Consider the following 14525-nt stretch of genomic DNA (forward strand, 5'->3'; position numbering starts at 1 on the left):
AACATACCTAAGAACAGGCAAAGAATAATCAGGAATGGTCTAATATCTAGAGTCATGGAATATCAATGAAATGGAAGACCAAGTCATGGTCAAGGTTACCAGAAATTGCTATAACTGTGATAAGAGCCAAGCCAATAACCAAAGAATGACTAAAACAAAATCATGCTTGCCCAGACGCACAGACCATGAGAGAGCACAGAAAGGTGAGAGTATTTGACTTCAATAGACATGTGTAAAAGCACATTGGTGGACTTCGCAGTGGTGGTGTTACACGAATGACTCGTTGGAAGCGCCCCCATGTAATGACGCTTAATAAGTGGCTGATAAGTAAATAGACTTTGTGGAGCAATGTTCAATGTCAGACATGAAGTCAGAGTGATTAGAAAGCATAGTGCGGGAACTGGTGGTATCTGCCAGAGCGACACATATCATGCATATTCTGTTTGCTACTGGGGTTTTATGGTTTCCCCAAGATCAGGACTAGAGGTACTGGAGACAGTTGGACGTGTGTAGGAAAGAGTAACATTCCTGCCAGATACGGGACGCTTGGGAGATGCAAGAATAATGGGAATTACATTACACAGCATTTAAATAGAGATATATAACCTTCACCATGGACTGACCACAACCCTAGCCAGGGGTATTAGGGGGTATTTCTAATTGCTCTATTGGACATTTCTCTCCGAAGAATACCACTCTAAGGACCCCATCCTTCTAAACATGCATGGCTTATACACCACCTTTATCAATAATCTCCAAGATCTCAGACAGGGACATTAATAGTGAGAAATGCTGATACCAAGATAAAATAATATAAAATATTTTACCATGATGGATACATATAGCAATATATATACTTTGTATTCCATTCAGGGGCAGTTGTGGTTATTAACCCTCAACTCAGCCCTGTCACTGCTCAGAGCAGCAGATCCTCTGAGATCCATTGCAGTAGAGAGTGGTACCCAGCTAGTGATGATACAGTGTGTTCAGCTGAGGATCCGGCATTATTCAGTGCTTTCCCCTAACAGTCATATCAGAGGTGGGGCTTCTGCAGTCAGTAGGAGGGCTTGAATGAATGCAGTGTAACGCATCAAACTCCCAATCCCAAAATATCAAGCATATCTGTGCATGTGTTGAATTATTTAACAGGAAAATCCATCAGAGCAGAGCCCTTGGAAGTGCTAAAGATTGGTAGTATCCCCTGCCTGCCCAGGGATGGATGTTTACAGGAATGCAGTTTGCCTTGTAATGGGATATTGCATGTAAGAGGCTAAAACTGAGCTTTACTTTGCAAATACTATCACAGCTGCCAACTGTGGGCAAGGTAAGATTTACAGATATGTTACCCCCATCCTTCTATCCTGTAAGGGATGATACAATGTTTCCAAACTTCTCTTTAATCAGGCACTTTCTATGTTTAGCAGTGTGTGTGTGTGTGTGTGTGTGTGTGTGTGTGTGTGTGTGTGTGTGTGATTGTGTGAGAGTGTGAGTGTGTGTGTGTGTGTGTGTGTGTGTGTGTGAATGTGTGTGTGTGTGTGTGTGATTGTGTGAGAGTGTGAGTGTGTGTGTGTGTGTGTGTGTGTGATTGTGTGAGAGTGTGAGTGTGTGTGTGTGTGTGTGTGTGAGTGTGTGTGTGTGTGTGTGTGTGATTGTGTGAGAGTGTGAGTGTGTGTGTGTGTGTGTGTGTGTGTGTGTGTGTGTGTGTGTGTGTGTGTGTGTGTGTGTGTGAATGTGTGTGTGTGTGTGTGTGTGTGTGTGAGAGTGTGAGTGTGAGAGTGTGTGTGTGTGTGTGTGTGTGTGTGTGTGATTGTGTGAGAGTGTGAGTGTGTGTGTGATTGTGTAAGAGTGTGAGTGTGTGTTGTTGTTTTTCTTTAAAGCTAATATATATTTATCTTATTATATTTCTTTTAATAAAGGCATTGTTACATAGTATCATAATACATATATTATTGCATCATATTGTCATATATACAGTATGTCTAATAATAGTTTTTATAATACAAATTAGATAAATACACACTCGCTATAATGCCAGATAATATTATAAACCCATGTTAATGTATGTATAGTATGCGTGTGTGTATATTATATACACAGACTCAATATAACACACACAACAAAACATACATACACACATACATTACAATTGGTTTCATAATACGATCTGGCAAAACATTGTGTGTATTTATTTAATTTATATGATTAAACTATTATTGAGTTATTCATATGAATACATGGATCTAATTTAACACTAACCCTCCTGCCTGGTATCCCCACTTTTGGCTCTGAATATACTGTCCCAGCAAAGATGCAGCGACAGGGGATCGGACATACTAAAACAGAGCTGGCGAGGGTAAGACTCTCAGTGTATTTTACCATAGAATATCACGTTAACCCTGCATGTACTGGAAACTGTTTGATTGCAATGGGAAATCCTGTGGCGCTCAAAAGGTTAAGCGTCATGTTGCCCACTTGCACAAACACTTCCAACGCACCACATTTTATCAGTCACTCCTCTGGAACCTAAAGGGTTAATGTGAACTGCAAAGCTTTGCATTGCCGGGAATGGATTCATTATGGCACTGTCTCAGTCTTTATAAGGTCTTGGACTATGCATTTAACCTTTCACCTGCCAGCGCTAACGCAGGCAATATAAACCAAGCCAAATACTTAACAACAAAATGCAAAAAAAGAGAGAAAATATTTAAGGATACCAAAAACCGGTCTTATTCAGCTTACGCTGTACTTAACTGCTGGTAAAGGAGAGGATTAAAACAAACTGCAATGCAATTGTTTGCAGACACTTTATGACAATCTAGCTGAGTTGTTTGCAATTTACAAACATATTCATTTTACGAATTTATTGATATTAAGCGGTTCGATAGGTCAGTTGGTAAGTGTGCCAACTGTGGTAGCTGTAGTAGTCCCTTGTAAAGTCTCAGGGTCACAAGCTCAGCATCATGGAGACTGGAATTAAATTATGTTCCCCAGAACTAGAGAAATCCAATTGTGTAGTTCTTCATAAAATCCCCAATAATTATTAGTAAATAATATGTTATCCACAAACAAGAAGAATTTAGCTTGTTGACCTGTAGCGCAGTTATTCTCATTTACCTGGGTTTTATTGCAAACCTATAAAGGCTTCCACAAATACAATCAAATAGTGAGTCTGCTCTGTTACATAACCGCATACATTGTGCACTGTTACAATTACAGAATGCAGATTTGGCTTGGTACAATCCCAATCCTTAATTCACTACATCTCATTAAACACAGGCATCAAAGCTACAAAAACAGAACAAAATAAAATAAACCGTATAAACATCATTTTTTCCCTGAATTCCCAAGATATATTCAAGATATAAATTTATGAAGTCCATAATTAGAGTGTAGTAAACATTTCTGATGCCCTAAGAAATCCTACAGTGTTGTATTTATTTATTTATTACTGCCATTTATAAAGCGCCAACATATTCCGCAACGCTGTACAATTGTACGCTAAAAAGGAAAATGTATTTGAGGAAACAAAAAAGATCCAGACAACAGCAGCTAAAGGTAAGCACTAACGTGCTTATAATAGAATTCTCTGATATGAAAATACTTTAATATATTCTTACAAGATTCCAGAGTTTGTTCCCCGTGTAGAGCAAGTGCTCCCTTTTGCTTTGTTCAAAAGACATCAGTGTAATATGGTAAAGCAGGACTATTGCAATCTGAAAATGCAGCTCGCTTTCTGAAGCAAATCCCAGGCAACATCTAGCACTTGTCTGTTACACAGCCAGCTAGAATCTAGGTCACGCTTCTCATATAACTGCATAACAAGACTGATAGTGAATTCGGCTAAAGAATTACAAGTAAAGTGTGGTAAACCATTAGCAATGACAAGTACACATTCTAATGCAGTATTAATTGAAGGCAGAGCATAGTGTGTACATCCTAGCCATTCAGAAACAAATTCTCCATTAACACAGCAGGAGTTTTAGTTAATTAATACGGGATCTATACAATGGCTCTACGGAGCCATCGATGGCAGACTCGAGTGAGATCGTTTGCTTTAATCGCTTTCAGCTTGAATTTGTAAGCAGCACGAAAACTTCCAAATGGCGGTTTTCATAAATGTTCACACACGAACGAGCTATGACGCATGCAATTCGTCCATTCACTTGCTGAGAGCCGCATAAAAGTTTGCCGGGCAAATTAACTGTAAAAAGACGTCACGTTGACAAAATCTTATCAAAAGACAATGGCGGATATTTATCAAAGTGTTGTGAGATATGACGGTTTAATTCTGACGTTATCTTTATCACGTATATTAAAGTGTTCTAAAATTGATCAAAACAGTGAAAGTTATCTTTGTTATAAATTCTTCCAATTTTCGTACAAATTTCAACTTTTAGAAGACCCGCAAACTTAGAGTGGTAGAAAAAAAGAGAATTAAAACAGAACATTTTTCTGTTAGAAAACATATCAAAAAGATTGGTAAATCCATTTTGTTGGTAGAAAAATGGCAAAAATATTCAATAACTATGGTTAAGGTGCAAAAAGAAGCAAAGGACTAAAAAGAATGAGAGATTTTAGTAAAAGTTTATTGAAAATTACACGTAACGATGAATGACACTTTGATAAATCACCCCCAATGTGTTCTTCACAGATCCAAACGTCGATGGGCGTTTTAGGATAGGTGGAATATATTTATCCCATAGACCAATTATTAAACACGAGTGAGTTAAGCTGCTGTTTAGTCCAAAGACTATGTGCTGGACATGGAACATTAGGACCCCCTATTAACCAGGTAGGGCCTGATAACTGATGACTCCCCTTTAACCTGTGGCTAATGTAGGCATTGATTTAATATTTTTGGATAACCTTTTCAAAATATGAAAACATGTATGAATATATAAAAAAAATATCAAAATCGTTTTCAAAATAATAAATTGCTTAAAAGCTTATCCAAAATTAACAAACAGAGGCCATAATGAGCCAAAATCTTGCTATAACTTATACGGTTTCTGAGAGCCTTTCTATGCTGATAAACACCCTAAGAAGAAAAATAAAAATACAAAATAGACTCCTACTTCGTGTGACTCCAGAGAAAAGTGATGACTGTGATTACTTGCCATGTTTGGAATATGTCATTTATAACTTACCTGGCCAAGGATAGATTGTCTGAAATATTCCCTAGAGCGCTAATTATGATACTGTCCATTGTTTGTTCATTGGAACCTAAACCAGCCAATCACAGTGCGTGGGAGGGCTAAGACAGAGACATCCAAAATCTCTCTATACCGCGTCCAGACGTCAGCTCGGAAGCATGGAGTATCTTTGTATAGTCTCTAATTGAATCTCTGCTCTAAGTTCATTTCTTTTTTTTTCTAATTTTGAGTCTGTCTGTGTTTGAAGATGTACAGGGTGTTGTTTGACGGGGTACGATAATAATTATATCAAATTATTTTATTTTATAGTGTTTTTATTTTTATTTATTTTATATAAAGGGTTTGAATTAATTACCCCCTTCCTAATGCTACTTAGAAATTAAGGCAAGGTGGCAAAGCTTTATCCCCTTTTTTAATGTTTGTGGCGTCAGGGTATTGGAAATGCGTCTATCTATTGAGGTAAGACCATAGTAGACGGGCATCCCTTGGCCCTGCAATACTGGGAGGGAGCAAAGTATCTCATAGCCGAGAGTTATGTTGATATTACCCCTCTATCCCAAAGGAGAAAGTATGTAAACCTAATGAGAGAGGAGAAAGTCCTATTGTTGACAGTTGCTGTTCTCAGTCCACTGCCCATTTTAGAGACTGTGGAGCATAAGTGTAGCACTATTCCAGGTAAAGACATTTAAAGAACATTCTAACACCATAACCACTGTAGCTCCTAAAGCCTACAATTACCCTGGATGGATTCACATTTGATAATGCAGACGTGTGATTTCTACAAAATCTGGGAAGTTGCAGAGGGGTCAAGTTTTGGTGCTGGGAAGAAACAACTTACCACTACAATGACCTACCTGTAAGGGTTGTGATGCTTAGAGTGCTTCTTTAAATGACGATATGCGATGTACAAATGTGTGCAGTAATATCTGGGGGGTTTCTGATTCAAAATATAACGAATAATATAATATATAATTTTATATATTCTAAAAATAAAGCAGTAAATCCCAGAAGAGTGCCTACACAGCAATTTCCTTAGCTGCGCAATATTTATAATTGCCAAAAATCAATAGTATGCTGCCTAACTAGGATCTCCGAAGCAATTCTGCTTTTATGAAGCTTAGCTAACATTAGCTATGGAATCCCATTAACGCAACATTCCAATATAGCGTGGATTCTCTACTCTGACAATCTGTTATATAGAATGTGTCCGATATAATAATATGTCTGCAACACTTATACTGCAAGGCATGACTTCCCAGAGAAAATAGACTTTAATCTGGCCAATGCCAAGCTGTACAACCATGTATTATAAAGGCTTCCAAAGAGTTAATTTCACACCATTTAGCCACAATGGAAAAGAGCTAAAGTGTGTCAATGCTTTTTATATTAGCATAGTGATGTGTGGCATTCTGGGAGCTTTGTAAAATCAGCCTTACAGAATTGTTGTGCAGGAGGCATTAAATTAAAATCTGCCACGTGACATGAAGATTTTCACATCCGTACATTTGATCACCTCTCTACCAGAAAGCGGAAACTGGTAGCATTCCAGACACAAAGGATGGGCGCAATTGTGGAGTTTGTTTTGCTAAAACAAGGCTATAGTTCAGCCCATGATTGGAGTTGGGCATCAAGGATATAGAATGACAAGACATTAGATTGAATAACCACTTCTCACATATGGAAGTATATGCACTTTCACGACTTTCACGACCACTACCACTACATTCAGTGATGGTATTGGGGGAGGAATAACAACTGCAGGAATATAACAGTATCTCTCGGTGCTCTCTTTTGTACAGAGGAGAGAGGACTATGCTGTGAGGGTGCACTCGGAAAGGATCTCAAACCCTTACTAGACCTCCAGCGAAGAAGGTTTATGGAACCCACCATCTTCTGGTGCCATGGTCTCCAATGATACACCCAGTTTAAACCACATAAAAGAGATGTACACAGAAGTGAATAGTATATATTATAGATCCCACCACTAATGTGTTAATGGAGCGCTTTAGATTTTGGACTTACCCCTATGGGTTAACACAATTCTCAGTTTTTAGCAAATGTATTTCAATATATAATCTGTAACAATAAAGCTAACATCGAGCAATTTAGTAGTGACACATAATTTTAAAGAGATTATAGTGGTATAGAGTCACAGTGATCTCACTCACATGGGACAGAGCCTCTTTGGATGGGCTCAAGTCACTTAGACATATGTGTACTATGGTGACACCAAATCCCTGGTTTCTTCCTTTTTTTCTTCACAAGTACCTCATAGGTCAGGGAGAGAAGAGGGCAGGGGAACAGGGTAAGCAAAACGGCTTCTAGTGTAATTAATCCCACAGACAATAAAAAGTACACTTAGGAAAGATGGCTTCTCACCTTTTCAGGAGCCTGGACCTGGCTCCTGGTATATAGGTGTCAGGGTACCTGTGGTCTCTACCTCCGAAAGAGGTAGAGACTTAGCTGTTCCTCCATCCAGACGGTCTGATGGCTCCCTTCCCCGCGGTCTATCCGGTCATGCTAGGCCGGCCGCGAGGGAGTGACTGCCTTTTACAGCATCTAGGCAGGAAGTAGTCATCAGGACACTCCCCCGGAACAACCTGTCAGTCAATGGCTGCAGGACCAATCAGGACGCCTTGGAGGCGTGGTTACTGCTCTGAACAGGGTATTTAACAGAGCTTCTTTCATTAGCTCATTGCCCTGTCGTGGTTCTAGCTTGTTCTAGTCACTCAGTGCTTGTGTATTCTATTATCCCTTTTGGTTTTGACCCGGCTTGTTTACCTTACTCTGCTTATCTCTGTTACCCTTGATTCGGCTTGTCTCTCGCTTACCTGTCTTCTGTTACCCTCGACCTCGGCTTGTCTTTGACCATTCTATACTGTACTACTTACGTTAGTCCGGCCATTCTAAGGTCCGGTATACGTATCTGGCTACTGTTTGTACTCTGCGTGTTGGATCCCTGTCCCGATCCTGACATTACGACAGGGCCAATGGATCCTGCAAGTACAAACAGTCAGCTGGCTGCTCCTGATCCTAGGTTTGAAGCCATGGATCACAGAATGGATCAGATGGCGCTTGCGCTACAGGCTCTATTAGCTTGTGCCAATAACCCACCAGAGGAGATACGTAATACCCCTGTTTCTCCTGTCGGTTCAGGTCTAGAGGTAGCCACAGTGGGTGCTTCTTCTCACATTACCCCCCCAGTACGCTATGGTGGGGCTCCTGAGAAGTGTCGTGGTTTTTTAAACCAAATTAGTATCCACTTTGAATTGCAACCTCGCTCTTATCCTACAGATAGGGCAAAAGTAGGATTTATTATCACCCTACTCATTGAGAAAGCTCTGAGATGGGCCAACCCACTATGGGAGAACGATAATCCATTAGTTTATAACTATGACGCCTTTGTAGCTGCTTTTAGAAGAACATTTGACCCTCCAGGTAGAAAGGTTAATGCAGCCAGATTACTGTTGCGCCTGAGACAGGAGAACCAAACACTGGTGGATTATGCACTAGAGTTCAGGTCTCTGGCGGCAGAAATCAAGTGGAATGAGCAGGCGTATATGGATGTATTTTTGAATGGCCTATCTGATGTAATCCTTGATGAGGTTGCTACCAGAGAACTCCCTGAGAATTTAGAGGATTTAATTTCGTTCATCTCTCGTATAGATGAACGTCTAAGAGAGAGACAGAACACTCGAGAGAGGAACCAGAGACCTTCTTTTAGGTTAGCTCCCGCTGTTCCAAGTCCTGACTCCACGATATCTTTGCTTACTGAACCTATGCAGATAGGGTATACCCGCCTCTCTGAGGAGGAAAGACGGCACAGGAGAAGAGAGGGTTTGTGTATGTATTGTGGAGCCATGGCTCATTTACTCTCGAACTGTTCTAACCGCCCGGGAAACGCTCGCACCTAAGTCTCTCTAGAGGACAGGCCTTGGGTGTTTCTATTTTGTCCTCTACTCCTGATTATAAAGATCACAGGCTTCTGCTACCAGTTTCCTTAACTTGGGGGAAGGAAGTAGTAAGGGCTATGGCATTGATAGATTCCGGTGCTGCTGAGAATTTTATCGACCAAGCCTTTGCTAGTAAGAACAATTTCCCATCCCAGCTAAGGGAGACACCTTTGGCCGTTGAGGCCATAGATGGTAGACCACTACTAGACCCTGTTATCTTTCGTGAGACCATACCCATTAATTTAAATGTGGGTATCCTACACGTGGAGAATTTATCTCTTCTGCTCATTTCGTCTCCTTCCGTTCCCATAGTTCTGGGGTACCCATGGTTGAAAAAACATAACCCTATTATCGATTGGGAGTTAGGAGAGATACTCTCGTGGGGCCAGGGCTGCCAGGATCGGTGTTTGTGCAAGGTTTCTCCATTAGCTAATATTAACATACCGGAGAATCCTACTCAGTCCACAGAAAGACAAATACCAGACCTTTACCTAGACTTAAGGGCAGTGTTTGACAAGAAGAATGCCGATTCTTTGCCTCCACACAGGTCATTTGACTGTAAGATTAAGCTTCTACCCGGCACTATGCCTCCAAGGGGCCATGTATATCCTTTGTCTGTTCAGGAAAACTCGGTTCTAGAGGAGTATATTCGGGAGAATTTAGAAAAGGGATTCATCAGGAGGTCTTCTTCTCCGGCCGGGGCTGGGTTCTTTTTCATTAAGAAGAAGGATGGCACGCTGAGACCTTGTATCGATTACCGAGGCTTGAATAAAATAACTGTCAGAAATGCCTATCCTATCCCACTGATTACCGAGTTATTTGATCGTCTTAAGGGCTCCAAAATCTTCACCAAGTTAGATCTCAGAGGGGCTTACAATTTGGTGAGAATCCAGCAAGGTCACGAGTGGATGACGGCATTCAATACCCGGTATGGCCATTACGAATACACTGTTATGCCATTTGGACTATGCAATGCTCCTGCAGTATTTCAAGATTTGATTAATGAGGTACTTAGGGAGTTTCAGCATGATTGTGTTATTGTTTACCTGGACGACATACTAATACACTCTAAGGAGATTGAGACTCACCATAGACAGGTCAGAAAGGTATTACACAAGCTGCTGCAACATGGTCTATATTGCAAATTGGAGAAGTGCAGTTTTGATCAGTCTCAGGTAGACTTTCTTGGATACGTGATTTCTGGGGAGGGTTTTAAAATGGATCCTGTAAAACTTCAATCTATTTTAGACTGGCCCTTGCCCAAAGGACTCAAGGCTATCCAAAGGTTTATTGGTTTTTCCAACTACTATAGGCGCTTCATTAAAGGATACTCCTCTATCATTGCGCCTATTACCAATATGACCAAACAAGGGGCTGATACTAAGTTCTGGTCTAAGCAAGCTCTGGGTGCTTTCAAGACTCTCAAGGAACTTTTTGCCTCGGCTCCCATTCTAGTCCATCCTGATACGACTCTGCCTTTCTTGCTCGAGGTCGATGCCTCTGAGACAGCAGTTGGGGCTGTTCTGTCTCAAAGGTTAGGGGTGGATAAACCGTTACACCCTTGTGGTTTCTTCTCTAAGAAATTTTCTGGGCCTGAGAGCAGATATGACATCGGGGAAAGGGAACTGTTAGCAGTCATTAAAGCCTTAAAGGAGTGGAGACATTTGTTGGAGGGGACCCTACACCCTATTACGATTTTGACGGACCACAAAAACTTGTCCTATATTGGGGAGGCTAAGCGCTTATCCTCTAGACAAGCTCGTTGGTCCTTATTCCTGACTCACTTCAATTATGTACTGACTTACAGACCTGGTTCTAAAAACTCTAAAGCCGATGCATTATCTCGCCAATATGAACCTTCTACTGTACCTGAACCAGTTCTTTCTTCTATAGTTCCGAAATGCAATATCATTGCTAATACGAATCTCAGGATTCATTCTCCATTACTGGCCGAGATCATTAAGTTGCAACATCTAGCACCTAAACAGACTCCTGCGGGCCGTCATTTCGTTCCTCCTGCTCTTCAACTGGAACTTTTACAGTGTTTACATAATAGCAAGATGGCGGGACATCCTGGTATTCGCAAAACTTACGCGTTGATCTCTAAGGACTTCTGGTGGCCTGCTTTACGGAGGGATATTGAGGAGTTCATCGCTGCATGTGAAGTTTGTACTAAAACCAAACAACCCCATACGCTTCCATGTGGATTCCTGCAACCCTTGGAGGTTCCAGAAAAACCATGGTCCTGTTTGGCCATGGACTTTATTGTCGATCTACCCATCTCTAAAAGACAGACTGTTATCCTCACCGTGGTTGACAGGTTTACTAAGATGGCACACTTCATTCCCCTGCCTAAACTCCCGTCTTCTCCCGAATTGGCAGAGATATTCGCTAAGGAGATTTTTCGCCTACATGGGATACCCACTCAAATTGTATCGGACAGAGGCTCCCAATTTGTTTCCCGCTTTTGGAGGTCCTTCTGCTCTCAACTTGGTATTAAATTAAACTTTTCTTCTGCCTATCATCCTCAGTCTAACGGAGCTGCTGAACGTACCAACCAGAAAATTGAACAATATTTACGATGCTTTGTTTCTGAACACCAGGATGATTGGGTCGGTTTGATTCCTTGGGCGGAGTTTGCACACAACAATCTCGTTTGCGATTCTACTCATTCAAGCCCCTTCTTCATGAATTATGGTTTTCATCCGTCTATTCTTCCTTCGGATTCCCCTTCCCAGGGGGTGCCGTCGGTTGATGTTCATGTTGCCAATTTGAGGAAGTTGTGGGATCAAACTCGACAAATCCTTGTGCACAACTCTATGTTGGTCAAGAAACACGCTGATAAACGTAGAAGGGCGGCTCCGGTCTTTGTTCCAGGTGATAGGGTATGGCTGAGCACGAGGAACATCCGTTTAAAAGTGCCCTCCATGAAGTTCGCTCCTCGTTATATTGGACCCTACAGGGTGCTGACCCGTATCAATCCAGTTGCGTATCGTTTAGCTCTTCCTAATACCTTACGCATCCCGAACTCGTTTCACGTTTCATTGCTGAAACCACTCATATGTAACAGATTTTCCTCCACAATAGCCCCTCCTCGCCCCGTTCAGGTGGAGGGTCAGGAGGAGTATGAGGTTAACTCTATTATTGATTCTCGAATCTCCCGGGGGAGAGTACAATATCTGGTTGATTGGAAGGGATATGGTCCTGAGGAGAGGAGTTGGGTACCTCAGGAGGATGTTCATGCTCCCCGTCTCCGCAGGGCGTATCACTCTCGCTTCCCATCTCGTCCCGGTTCATTCCGCCCGGTGGGCGTATCTGAGAGGGGGGGTACTGTCAGGGTACCTGTGGTCTCTACCTCCGAAAGAGGTAGAGACTTAGCTGTTCCTCCATCCAGACGGTCTGATGGCTCCCTTCCCCGCGGTCTATCCGGTCATGCTAGGCCGGCCGCGAGGGAGTGACTGCCTTTTACAGCATCTAGGCAGGAAGTAGTCATCAGGACACTCCCCCGGAACAACCTGTCAGTCAATGGCTGCAGGACCAATCAGGACGCCTTGGAGGCGTGGTTACTGCTCTGAACAGGGTATTTAACAGAGCTTCTTTCATTAGCTCATTGCCCTGTCGTGGTTCTAGCTTGTTCTAGTCACTCAGTGCTTGTGTATTCTATTATCCCTTTTGGTTTTGACCCGGCTTGTTTACCTTACTCTGCTTATCTCTGTTACCCTTGATTCGGCTTGTCTCTCGCTTACCTGTCTTCTGTTACCCTCGACCTCGGCTTGTCTTTGACCATTCTATACTGTACTACTTACGTTAGTCCGGCCATTCTAAGGTCCGGTATACGTATCTGGCTACTGTTTGTACTCTGCGTGTTGGATCCCTGTCCCGATCCTGACAATAGGTACATGTGCCTTTAAGGGGGCAGCTACCCTTCTTTTAACAGCAAGATGGAAGATGGTCAACTTGGGTTCTTGTATAAAATGTAATTTTGTGAACAAATAAAATACTTAGCATGCAAAATAAAAACGTTCTAAAAAATATATATATATATAATGCAGACAACAAGTCTTCCTCCCGAGATGCATTTCACTGTATCTCCACAGCTTTTTCAATACTGATTGCACATGGGGAGTGTAGGCTAGCCCGTCTGTTCTGATTACACAGAAGAAGTACCTCAAATGACAGCAAACGTAATGCTGGCCACGATTGAAATGTGTCCGAACACACAGTATATTGCAGTTTGCTGCATATGGGCTGCATAGCCGCACATCAGTCAGAGTGACCATGATGACCCTTGTTCACCTCCAAAAGCACCTTTAATGAGCTTGTGAAGGTCAAAACTGGACCATGGAACAATGGAAGAAGGTTGCATTGTCTGATGAATCATGTTGTCTTTTAGATCAGGTGGATGGCCAGGTGCGTGTTTGAGGTTTACTTGGGGAAGAGATGGTAGCGAGATGGGAAGGAGGCAGGCCAACGGAGGCAGTGTTATCCTCTGGGCAATGTTCTGCTGGGAAACCTTGAGTCCTGGCATTTGTGTTGATGTTACTTTGAGACATATCACCTACCTAGAGAGTCTTGTATACCAAATATCCCTGTTCACTGCAATAGTGTTTACTGATAGCAGTGACCTCTGTCATTAAGATAATGTACTGGGAAAACTGTTCAGAATTGGTTTGAAGAACATGACAAAGCGTTCAAGGTGTTGCCTTGGCTTCCAAATCCCCCAGATCTCAATCTGATTAAGCATCTGTGGTATGTGCTGTAACAAGAAATCAGATCCATGGAAGCTCCACCTCGCAACTAGGGTCTGCTGCTAATGTCTTGGTGCAAGATACCACAGGGCACATTTAGAGGTCTTGTAGAGTCCATACTTTGATGCATCAGTGTTGATTTGGCAGAACTACGTGATATTATGCAGGTGGTTTTAATGTTGTGGCTGATCAGTGTATTGTCTTTATTTTTTTTTATAAAGGATGTTCTTTGTAACATAACCACTACAGCTCACTGAACAGTTTGATATAAATTGAGGGTCTTCCCCTACCCCCATCTCGGCTGCATTAATAGTACTGAATTAACACTTTCATATTATCGGTGACACTTTTATCTAACGTGGATGTCATTGCTAGGCTACGAGTTCTGAGAGCAGTCCTTTGGCACCATAAAAAGACCCAGTTTATTTCAGACCATTCTTAAATGGTTTGATGTTAGAGCTGTACACCGTGCCAGGGACTTTGGACAACATACCTATTACAGTGAACTGTAGTATTTAGGTTGTTTAAACTATTTCTTTAAGCTAGTCCTGTCTCGTGCAGTGATGTTATTGTGTAGTGTCAATAAAATACATGATACTTTGGTTCAATAGCTACCGAGAGATAATGTCATCTTATACTAGCCCACAGTAGAATAGGGAGATTCTGAATGA

At 41.8% G+C, this 14525-nt stretch overlaps 1 protein-coding gene across 1 annotated transcript in view; it reads left to right on the forward strand.

The window, feature by feature from the left end:
• Positions 1–1092: 1092 nt before the first annotated feature.
• The window catches only part of SYT12 (synaptotagmin 12), a 77822-nt gene continuing 64389 nt past the window's right edge, over positions 1093–14525 (forward strand). The window contains exon 1 of the mRNA XM_063437390.1: positions 1093–1324. The gene's annotated coding sequence lies outside the window, so the exon portion shown is untranslated. The remainder of the gene's footprint in view (positions 1325–14525) is intronic.

This window comes from Pelobates fuscus, chromosome 12, assembly GCF_036172605.1.
Source record: "Pelobates fuscus isolate aPelFus1 chromosome 12, aPelFus1.pri, whole genome shotgun sequence".
In the NCBI taxonomy this organism is placed as follows: domain Eukaryota; kingdom Metazoa; phylum Chordata; class Amphibia; order Anura; family Pelobatidae; genus Pelobates; species Pelobates fuscus.